We start from the raw sequence: 12,471 nt of genomic DNA, 5'->3' as shown, positions 1-12,471 counted from the left end.
TTTTCACATCTCCAGAGCTAATGCATGGCCTCCATGACCATTGTGAAACATCTTAGAAAATATATAAACTCAGCAAAAAAAGAAACGTCCTTTTTTCAGGACCCTATTTTTCAAAGATATTTCGTAAATATCCAAATAACTTAACAGATCTTCATTGTGAAGGGTTTAAACACTGTTTCCCATGCTTGTTCAATGAACCATAAACAATTCATGAACATGCACCTCTGGAACGGTCGTTAAGACACTAACAGCTTACAGACGGTTGGCAATTAAGGTCACAGTTATAAAAACTTTGGACACTAAAGAGGCGTTTCTACTGACTCTGAAAAACACCAAAATAAAGATGCCCAGGGTCCCTGCTCACCTGCGTGAACGTGCCTTAGGCATGCTGCAAGGAGGCATGAGGACTGCAGATGTGGCCAGGGCAAAATATTGCAATGTCCGTACTGTGAGACGCCTAAGACAGCGCTACAGGGAGACAGGACGGACAGCTGATCGTCCTCGCAGCGGCAGACCACGTGTAACAACAGGCCTGTTGTAAGGCAAGTCCTCACCAGACATCACCGGCAACAACGTCGCCTATGGGCACAAACCCACTGGACCAGACAGGACTGGCAAAAAGTTATCTTCACTGATGAGTCGCGGTTTTGTCTCACCAGGGGTGATGGTCGGATTTGCGTTTCTCGTCGAAGGAATGAGCATAACACGGAGGCCTGTACTCTGGAGCGGGATCCTTTTGGAGGTGGAGGGTCCGTCATGGTCTGGGGCGGTATGTCAAAGCATCATAGGACTGAGCTTGTTGTCATTGCAGGCAATCTCAACACTGTGCGTTACAGGGAAGACATCCTCCTCCCTCATCTGGAACCCTTCCTGCAGGCTTATCCTGACATGACCCTTCAGCCTGACAATGGCACCAGCCATACTGCTCGTTCTGTGCATGATTTCCTGCAAGACAGGAATGTCAGTGTTCTGCCATGGCCAGCAAAGAGCCCAGATCTCAATCCCATTGAGCACGTCTGGAACCTGTTGAATCGGAGGGTGAAGTCTAGGGCCATTCCCCCCAGAAATGTCTGGGAACTTGCAGGTGCCTTGGTGGAAGAGTGGGGTAACATCTCACAGCAAGAACTGGCAAATCTGGTGCAGTCCATGAGGAGGAGATTCACTGCAATACTTAATGCAGCTGGTGGCCACACCAGATACTGACTGTTACTTTTGATTTTGACCCCCCCTTTGTTCAGGGACACGTTCTTCCATTTCTGTTAGTCACCTGTCTGTAGAACTTGTTCAGTTTATGTCTCAGTTGTTGAATCTTGTTATGTTCATACAAATATTTACACATGTTAAGTTTGCTGAAAATAAAAGCAGTTGACAGTTGGAAGAGGTTTCTTTTCTTTATAACATTTGTGATCGACCGCCTCGATTCGGTCTTATGTAGCAAAATTTGAAATTGTGTTTTTTACATTGGATAAAAGTAGAGACTCAGAGCTATAACATGGTATATCAAACATTGCAGTTTAGGAACAATGGTAAAGTAATTCTGCTTTGAAATATGATTAACTTCTTAGCGCTAGGGGTCCGATTTTTTTTGTTTTTAAATAACGTGCCCAACGTAAACGGACATTTTCTCTGGCCCAGATCGTAGAATATGCATATCATTTACAGATTAGGATAGAAAACACTCCAAAGTTTCCAAAACTGTCAAAATATTGTCTGTGAGTATAACAATACTTATTCTGCAAGCGAAAACCTGAGAAAATGTAACCCGGAAGTGATATTTTTAAAAAGAAATCTGTGTTCCCTGGCCCGTCTAACCTCCATTTAAAGGGGTATCAACCAGATTCCTTTTCCAATGGCTTTCTCGGGCTGTGACCAGGCTTTAGACATAGTTTCAGGCTTTTATTTTGAAAAATGAGCGAGTTTTTTGAAAAGTAGTCAGGTGTCCTCTGATTAGTTCCTGCGCGCGAGAGAGGGGCACCCCATTTTCCTTTTGTCTCTTAATGAATAGGTTATGGTCCGGGTGAAATATTATCGATTATGTTTGTTAAAAACAACCTGAGGATTGATTATAAAAAACATTTGACATGTTTCTACGACCATTACGGATACTTTTTGGAATTTGTCGAACGGAACACGGCTTTGGTTTTCTCAACATAATGCGCAACCCAAATCGCGTTTTTTTGTGATAAAAGTAATATTTATCGAACAAAAAGAACATTTGTTGTGTAACTGGGAGTCTCGCGAGTGGAAACATCCGAAGATTATCAAAGGTAAGCGATTAATTTTATTGCTTTTCTGACTTTCGTGACCAAGCTAACCAAGCTAATATAAGGCTAACTGTTGTAGCATTGATTGATACATTCACAAAAGCTTGGATTTCTTTGGCTATAAAGTATATTTTCAAAATCTGACACGATAGGTGGATTAACAACAAGCTACGGTGTGTTTTGGTATATTTCACTTGTGATTGCATGATTATAAATATTTTTTGTAATATCTTTTAATCTGATACATTTGGAAATTTTCATCTTCCTTTCATGACCGAAACGAGGCTGTAGTTTTCTCAACATAACGCGCAACCCAAATGGCGTTTTTTTGTTATAAAAGTAATATTTATCGAACAAAAAGAACATTTGTTGTGTAACTGGGAGTCTCGTGAGTGCAAACATCCGAAGATTATCTAAGGTAAGCGATTCATTTTATTGCTTTTCTGACTTTCGTGACCATGCTAATTTGGGGCTAGCTGTTGTAGCATTGAAAGCTACACTCACAAAAGCTTGGATTTCTTTCGCTGTAAAATATATTTTCAAAATCTGACACGATAGGTGGATTAACAACAAGCTAAGCTGTGTTTTGGTATATTTCACTTGTGATTGCATGATTATAAATATTTTTAGTAATATTTTTGCATTTGGCGCCCTGCAATTCTAGCGGTGGTTTAGGAAAGTGATCCCATAAAAGGGATCCGTAGCACAGAGAAGTTAACTTGTAACCCCACTTTTGAGAAAATGTCCCTTGGATGTTTTCATACCTACTGGAGAGCTCATATTTGTCTACACCCATTCAGAATCGTTCACACCCTCTTAAGCCTTAGCCCCACCCATCTCTTTAAGGATTCACATGTGAATCCATGTGGTAAACACACGCTATATTAAATCAAATCTAAGTTTATTTGTCACATGCACAGGATACTGTCACGCCCTGACCATAGAGAGCCCTTGGTTCTCTATGGTGTAGTAGATCAGGGCGTGACTAGGGGGTGTTCTAGTATGTCTATTTCTATGTTGGCGCTAATATGGTTCCCAATTAGATGCAGCTGTTTATCGTTGCCTCTGATTGGGGATCATATTTAGGTAGCCATTTCCCGACCTGTGTTTGGTGGGATATTGTTTGTGTTTTGTGTTTGTGCATGTGCACCACTACTTTCACGTTTCGTTATTGGTTTATTGTTTTTGTTTAAAGTTTCACCGTAATAAAGATGTGGAACTCAAAACACGCTGCGCCTTGGTCCGCTCATTACGACGATCGTGACAGAATATCCCAACACGCAAGGACCAAGCAGCGTGCCATGGAGGATAAGGTGTTTTGGACATGGGAGGAAATCATGGGAGGACACGAGACCCTTCCTTGGCGGGAGTCGCCAAGGAGCATGGAAGGACAGTGAAGACCCCGGGGACCACGGCCACAGAAACCCCAAGATTATTTGGGGGGGGTCACGAGGGGTGGCTGGTCGAACCGAGGAGAGTGCCAGAGCCTGCCTGGGAGTCGATGGGACAATGTGAGGAAGGATACCGGAGAGAGGGGTTAGCAAGAAGTAGGCTGTAGCGCAGGCGGGCTGAAAAGCGGGTCATCAGTCCGGTGCCACCTGTGCCGGCTCCACGCACCAGGCCTCCAGTGCGCCTCCCCAGCCCGGTACGTCCTGTGCCAGCTCCCCGCACTCTCCCTGAAGTGCGTGTCACCAGTCCGGTACCACCTGTGCCGGCTCCACGCACTAGTCCTCCAGTGCGTCTCCCCAGTCCGGTAAGTCCTGTGCCAGCTCCCCGCACTCTCCCTGAAGTGCGTCACCAGTCCGGTGCCACTGGTACCGGCTCCACGCACTAGGCCTCCAGTGCACATTCACAGTCCAGAGCTTCCGGCGACAGTTCACAGTCCAGAGCTTCCAGCGACGGTTCACAGTCCGGAGCTTCCGGCGACGGTTCACAGTCCGGAGCTTTCGGTGACGGTTTACAGTCCGGAGCTTCCGGCGACTGTTCACAGTCCGGAGCTTCCGGCGACTGTTCACAGTCCGGAGCTTCCGGCGACGGTTCACAGTCCGGAGCTTCCGGCGACGGTTCACAGTCCGGAGCTTCCGGCGACGGACCACAGTCCGGAACCTCCAGCAACGGTCAACGGTGCGGAGCTTACAGGCAAGGCGTCAAGTCCTGCTCCAGGGCAGGAGCCTTCCTCTGCGCCGGTGCCCAGTCCAGACACGGCGTCCAGTCCCGCTCCAAGGCCGTTGCCTTCTTCTGCGCCGGTGCCCAGTCCAGGCACGGAGTCCAGTCCCGCTCCAGGGCAGGAGCCTTCATCTGTGCCGGTGTCCAGTCCAGGCACGGCATCCAGTCCAGCTCCAAGGCCGGAGCCTTCCTCTGCTCCGATGCCCAGTCCAGGCACGGCGTCCAGTCCCGCTCCATGGCCGGAGCCCTCCTTTGCACCTGTGCCCAGTCCAGGCACGGCGTCCAACCCAGCTCCAGGGCCGGAGCCCTCTGCGCCGATGCCCAGTCCAGGCACGGTGTCCAACTCAGCTCCAGGGCCAGAGCCCTCCTCTGCGCCGGTGCCCAGTCCAGGCGTGGCGTTCAGCCCGGCACCATGGTCGGATCCGGGGTCTGGGCAGGGGCTACGACCTGCACTGGAGCCGCCACCGACATTAGTCACCCCTCCTACCCCCCATTTGGTTTCAGGTTTTGCGGCCGGAGTCCGCACCTTTGGGGGGGGGGGGGGTACTGTCACGCCCTGACCATAGAGAGCCCTTGGTTCTCTATGGTGTAGTAGGTCAGGGCGTGAGTAGAGGGTGTTCTAGCTCAATATTTCTATGTTGGTGTTTTGTATGGTTCCCAATTAGAGGCAGCTGGTAATCGTTGCCTCTAATTGGGGATCATATTTAGGTAGCCATTTTTCCCACCTGTGTTTGTGGGATATTGTTTTGTGTTTGTGCACCACTACTTTCACGTTTCGTTATTGGTTTATTGTTTTTGTTTAAAGTTTCACCGTAATAAAGATGTGGAACTTCAATCACGCTGTGCCTTGGTCCGTCTCTCCTCATGATCGTGACAGACAGCCTACCCAGGCCAAACCTGGGCCAATTGTGATTCAGCCTGGATTCAAAACAGGGACTGTAGTGACGCCTCTTTCAATGAGATGCAGTGCCTTAGACCGCTGCGCCACTCAGGAGCTAATTAACGTATGGGAGCCCACTAACGTGATCAACGTCTAGGAATTACGTATTTTTATCACTCAACTTTTAACCTAAATCTAATGACATGGTGACATCTTTTGTTGATTTCACGTTGAATTCAAGTTATTTGACAAAGTCAACTAAATGTTGAAATGTCTGTGCTCAGTGCGATTTCTCTTTCTTGGACCATATTATTCCACCTCCAAAATATACTTTACAGTGTCTTTTCTCCCTAAAGATATATTAAGGTAGAAGTGTTTCAAAATCAGATGGTAAACTCTGACATAAATTGATATGCATAGCTTTATTTTACTTGCATCTCTTCCATTTTATCATTTTGAATGTTCCTTTGTTGGAATGGAGCCATTCTTAAAATCACATCATCACACTGGTATTTTCACTAGTTACCTTTTGAAAATGAAGGTATGGAAAGGTAATTTATTATAGTGGTGGCTTGCAAATATGGCTCTCTGCACTTGACTCCAGGTTTTAATCAATGAGACACAAAGCAATATTTCATGAACTCTAACACATTGTGGTAGATTAAAGCTGCGGTGCGGGCTTTGTTAAAGGCGAGGCACCACAGGTTGAAATGACATTTTTGCATCAACTTATCAATTCTAAGATTTGGGGGTATTTCGGTCCTTTAATATTAGAATTTTCAAAAAGATACACATTTTAAAAACTTGATGTAAATGTATATTTTCTTTAGTTTATCATACTACCGTCATCAACTTTTCATGAATTTTAACCACATTAAAATGACACTGTAAATCCATAATTTCAAAGCTCACTACATGTAATCAATCACACATGATTTAAAAGCCCATTTAATATATGTGTATTATATATAGTAAGTTACTGTGAAGGGATTGTGCTTGGATCAAAATAGGCATTTAGCAATTGGTAGGCAAAATTCAATGTACTTGTCTTTACCTGCCATTTCCCGAAAGTCAGACTCTTCCCACATACCATTTTCACAGCTTTAGAAGCATCCGCATTCAATAAATTGTGTGTGGTTATTCTTGCATAAATTCTTCTGATTTGTATTGAGGGAATTATTGATAAGTTGTCAAATTTGGATTCTGGTTAAGATTTCATTTGGAAAGATGCACAAAAAATGTAGTTTACGTACAGTACCAGTCAAAACAACTCATTCCAGGGTTTTTCTTTATTTTTACTATTTTCTACATTGTAGAATAATAATGAAGACATCAAAACTATGAAAAACACATATGGAATAATGTAGTATCCTAAAGACTGTACGTCTTTAGTATTTTACAGATAGAAAGATGAAAAAAGTATAAACCCACAATCTGGTCTATACAAGTCATGTCATGGAGGGTTTAAACTAAATTAAACCAAAGATATTTAAAAAATATATTGCATATTTTAACAGATATCACTTAATTTGCATATATTTCAGAAAAGTTTATGCAAAACAAAGTGTTATATTAATGTCTATATTCAACTGGTAAAATGTCAATGTGATATGATTAAGGGGGGGGGGGATTACCTTATGAAGGTATAGTGCCTCACCTTAAACTAATGGCACCTCGGCCTACCTCCTACAAAGACACTAAATATCCATACTAATTTGTGACCAACCGCCTTGATTCAGTCTTATGTAGCAAAATTTGAAATGGAAGATGTAAAAGCATTTGGTTATTTGTTTGGACTCGCATGTGTTGCTAGGAGGCATTCCATCATTGTATACCAGGATGACAGATCATTACATTCCCTGCCTGTTTGCATTACTTTAAATCCACAGCGATAGCAACATGTAATAACAGTATTTTTATATTCAGCTTGTAAATAGGGAATGTAAGAACACATTTCTCTTTCATAATGATAATCTTCTATCTTTCTTAACTCATGTTTGTTGAGAATATTTTTCACATCTCCAGAGCTAATGCATGGCCTGAATGACCATTGTGAAACATCTTAGAAAGTGTTTTTTACATTGGATAAAGGCAGAGACACAGCTATAAAATGATATATCACACACTGCATTGAGGAACATTTGGAAAGTAATTCTGCTTTGAAAGTTGATAAACTTTTAAACTCCCTTTTGAGAAAATGGACTTTGAATGTTTTGGTACCAATTGGAGAGCTCTTCTTTGTCTACACCCATTCATCATCGTTCACACCCTCTTAAGCTTTAGCCTGACCCATCTCTTTAAGGGTTGATCCGAGCGTTCTGTGCTAACAACAGCAGTCAAGCACCGAAGCTAACATTGCTAACTTGCTAGCTACTTCCAGACAAAAATGAGAGAACAGCTCACTGAACATTACTCGCCCTAGCAGAGCTTGTTAGGCTGTTTTTATGTTATCCAGAGCATTGGTGACTACAACTGTGCTGTCAGATTGTCCATTCGTAAATTCAGAGCGTTTCGCTCTTGCGGCGTTCATGAAAATATGGTTTGGACGCTCTGGCCGATAAGTAGGGTTGATCCGAGCTTTCTGACCTCACAACAGCAGTCAAGCACCCAAACTAACTGGCTAACATTGGCTAGCTTGCTAGCTACTTCCAGACACATATGAGAGAACACCCCACTCTGACCATTTTACTCACCCTAGCAGAGCTGGTTAGGCTGTTATCATGTTATCCACAGCGTTGGTGACTAACTGTGCTGCTGGCAAAATTTTATCACGTTTTTTTGCCGAAGTTTACTGACACCGGCCATATTCAACAGGTGTTGAGCGTTCATAAATTCATCAGTTATTCTGCGCTCTGGTACACTCAGACGAGAGTGCTTTGAAATCGGTGTAGACGGCCAGACTGAATTTACGAACGCACCCGAAATGGTTACTTACTTTTGTTAAGACATGTAGCTAGCTAGTTAGCTAAACAACGAACCAGGATCCCAACTCATGACGTTACTACCCTGCATGAATCTGCAGGTAGCTAGCCAACATTAGACTATAACTAGCCAAGCAAATGGCTCTGAGATATGAATAATAATAGCATACGCGTAATGTTAGCTAACAAGCCAGCCAGCTAATGTTAGCTAGCTAGCTAACAGTTTCATCAACTTGAAATGAAAATGACTTTGTCAAAATTAGAACTGTGTAATATCTCAAAATGACGCTTCTTCCTGTCACGGATGCCATGGTTGCCCTTAGTTTGACGATGTAATCTGAAGACAGGTGTTTTCTCCATCTCCTTAGCTATCATACTCTAATTCCACTGATTTCAAAACTCGTTTCTCCAGAAAGTGGCGAGCAACAATTATGCAGTTCTACTAATGCATATATTTTTTTTAATCAGCGTTAGACAGGATTACCTACACATACTAACCAGCTCAAATAGACAGAAGCATGCTATATGGCAGACCAATCTGAACTCGTCTCTCGGAATGTCCAGCCCACTCATTATCTTAGCCAATCATGGCTAGCGGGAAGGTTGCTCACTTTTTCTGTGGCTAAGACAACTAGGCTCGTAATTTAACAATTGTATTCGTATTTACAGATGGCATACACGTTTGTTATTAAGGCACATGAAAGTTTACATGTTCCAGAAGGCATTTCTACCCCCAAAAAATGCATTTTCATTAAAAAAAAAGATTACGTTAAAATGGCTCTCATGTGAATTACTGACGTGCGACATACGCCTAGTTTCCTGAAACGGGTCACATTTGTCACCATACGTTAAATTTTTGCCTGTAGAAACTTCAATAACCTGTAGTGATCTTTCCAAAATGAACTACTGATGAGTCATAAATCATAAAGGCCAGAAGTAATCTAAGCTTAACTTTGGATTTGAAAAATTACATGGACGTCAAATCTAATAAGCTACAAAGCAATAGGAGCTCATTCTTAATCTATGTATGCCTCAAATGGATTGTTATTCAGTAGGTAAAATAAAAAGTTAATGGGTAAAGTTTCAAGACTGCAAATTATCTTTTTGAGAGTTTAATTTTTACATTCTGGGACAACGTTATTGTTTATAGTAAATGACTTATTGGATAACTTTTCTTAATGTTTTTAAACCTAGATTTTACAATACAACCTTGGTCACCAATATCAACTGAGTTCCATTTGATGCTGTATTGTACCAATATTTGCACAACCATAGCATGCATAGACAATGAACATGCGCCAGCTAATTTGAAACCCACTGAGGTGGGTCTTCTGAGCGAGGCCAGAGGTTCCAAAACAGCTGGGGAGAAAATGTAACAGTGCCAGTCCATAGATTGTTGAGCGAGCTGTGCAGACATGCTGTGGTGCAGTATCTTGTTGTGTGCATTGTTCCTCATTACCAGCTGGAGAGAGAGAGTTCCCACACATCAATTACGGCAGAATTCAGATACTTAAATGTTCCAGGAAGACTTGCATTTCATTACCGAAAAACTGCAATGCAGAGCATACTGTTTTTCTGCCGATATAAAGATTATACTTTAACATATTCAAGGGTTCATACAGCCACATTTGAACAGAATGTATGTAGCTGTAATACACTGCTCAAAAAAATAAAGGGAACACTTAAACAACACAATGTAACTCCAAGTCAATCACACTTCTGTGAAATCAAACTGTCCACTTAGGAAGCAACACTGATTGACAATAAATTTCACATGCTGTTGTGCAAATGGAATAGACAAAAGGTGGAAATTATAGGCAATTAGCAAGACACCCCCAATAAAGGAGTGATTCTGCAGGTGGTGACCACAGACCACTTCTCTTCCTATGCTTCCTGGCTGATGTTTTGGTCACTTTTGAATGCTGGCGGTGCTTTCACTCTAGTGGTAGCATGAGACGGAGTCTACAACCCACACAAGTGGCTCAGGTAGTGCAGCTCATCCAGGATGGCACATCAATGCGAGCTGTGGCAAGAAGGTTTGCTGTGTCTGTCAGTGTAGTAACCAGAGCATGGAGGCGCTACCAGGAGACAGGACAGTACATCAGGAGACGTGGAGGAGGCCGTAGGAGGGCAACAACCCAGCAGCAGGACCGCTACCTCCGCCTTTGAGCAGGAGAAGCACTGCCAGAGCCCTGCAAAATGACCTCCAGCAGGCCACAAATGTGCATGTGTCAGCATATGGTCTCACAAGGGCTCTGAGGATCTCATCTCGGTACCTAATGGCAGTCAGGCTACCTCTGGCGAGCACATGGAGGGCTGTGCGGCCCCACAAAGAAATGCCACCCCACACCATGACTGACCCACCGCCAAACCGGTCATGCTGGAGGATGTTGCAGGCAGCAGAACGTTCTCCACGGCGTCTCCAGACTCTGTCACGTCTGTCACATGTGCTCATGTGCTCAGTGTGAACCTGCTTTCATCTGTGAAGAGCACAGGGCGCCAGTGGCGAATTTGCCAATCTTGGTGTTCTCTGGCAAATGCCAAACGTCCTGCACGGTGTTGGGCTGTAAGCACAACCCCCACCTGTGGACGTCGGGCCCTCATACCACCCTCATGGAGTCTGTTTCTGACCGTTTGAGCAGACACATGCACATTTGTGGCCTGCTGGAGGTCATTTTGCAGGGCTCTGGCAGTGCTCTTCCTGCTCAAAGGCGGAGGTAGCGGTCCTGCTGCTGGGTTGTTGCCCTCCTACGGCCTCCTCCATGTCTCCTGATGTACTGGCCTGTCTCCTGGTAGCGCCTCCATGCTCTGGTTACTACGCTGACAGACACAGCAAACCTTCTTGCCACAGCTCGCATTGATGTGCCATCCTGGATGAGCTGCACTACCTGAGCCACTTGTGTGGGTTGTAGACTCCGTCTCATGCTACCACTAGAGTGAGAGCACCGCCAGCATTCAAAAGTGACCAAAACATCAGCCAGGAAGCATAGGAAGAGAAGTGGTCTGTGGTCACCACCTGCAGAATCACTCCTTTATTGGGGGTGTCTTGCTAATTGCCTATAATTTCCACCTTTTGTCTATTCCATTTGCACAACAGCATGTGAAATTTATTGTCAATCAGTGTTGCTTCCTAAGTGGACAGTTTGATTTCACAGAAGTGTGATTGACTTGGAGTTACATTGTGTTGTTTAAGTGTTCCCTTTATTTTTTTGAGCAGTGTATATATGTATATTGAATTCATTCTTGAAAACTGAATAGCCAAATTCTTTCAAATATTTATTTTCTTCATTGTACATATTCCTTACTGTTTAATATTATGATGATGGAGAAGTGTATTTTATTTATATTGGTGTTCAACTAACAAACTGAGAGATTATTTTCTTACCAATACAATACGTTTTGATTAACCTCCAACTGAACCCCACCTTGAATTTAACTGACGTAGTCATGTGTAGTCACATACTTAAGTAATGTATGTTAATACATTTAGTAAATACTTGTGAATCTGTATGAGAGGTGAGGAAACGTTTACAGAGAGAGAGAGAGAGAGAGAGAGAGAGAGAGAGAGAGAGAGAGAGAGAGAGAGAGAGAGAGAGAGAGAGCATCAATGTAGAATATGTATTACTCAGCGATACACTTCTTTACGCTAACTGGGCCTGTTACAGTATTTTCCCATCAATGTTAGTAATTAACATTTCAATATCACATTATTATTCCACAGGCAGTTCTACAGTAATCATGAACACAGATCCAGCTATTCATTTAGGAACGCAATATTGTTCTCACACGTTAAGTATGACATATCATCTCACTAACCCCAAAAACTCTGGGTGACGGTGACTAAAAAGCTTTCACTATATTTAGGGATGGAGCAGGGGGGATTTAAATGGAAAATAAATATATAAAAACATCATAAACGAGGCAATCTTTCACCTAGCCCCCCTGGTAATCATGTTCTTTGTGCTGTTGCCATGGGAGCGGCCCATTGACAGCCAGGTGTGATTGTTCACATTCATCATGTCCCGCCAACCTGTGTACAGAGGCAAGCTGGGCTGGGCCAGGCCGGGCTGCAGGATCCCTCCACCTGACTATGGGGAGAAAACAGCAGCACAGCAACTGAACAGCACAGTGATTGAACTTCAAGGGAAGCACATGTCAAACTGGTTGGTGTGGGGTTGGAAGTAAAACAGTAACCATTCACTTTTCTCTTCCATCAATTTACCCTGATATGTGACCTTCA

This window comes from Salvelinus namaycush, chromosome 19 (genome assembly GCF_016432855.1).
Source record: "Salvelinus namaycush isolate Seneca chromosome 19, SaNama_1.0, whole genome shotgun sequence".
NCBI lineage: Eukaryota > Metazoa > Chordata > Actinopteri > Salmoniformes > Salmonidae > Salvelinus > Salvelinus namaycush.
The sequence above is the reverse complement of the archived record's forward strand: the minus strand, read 5'-3'. Positions refer to the sequence as shown.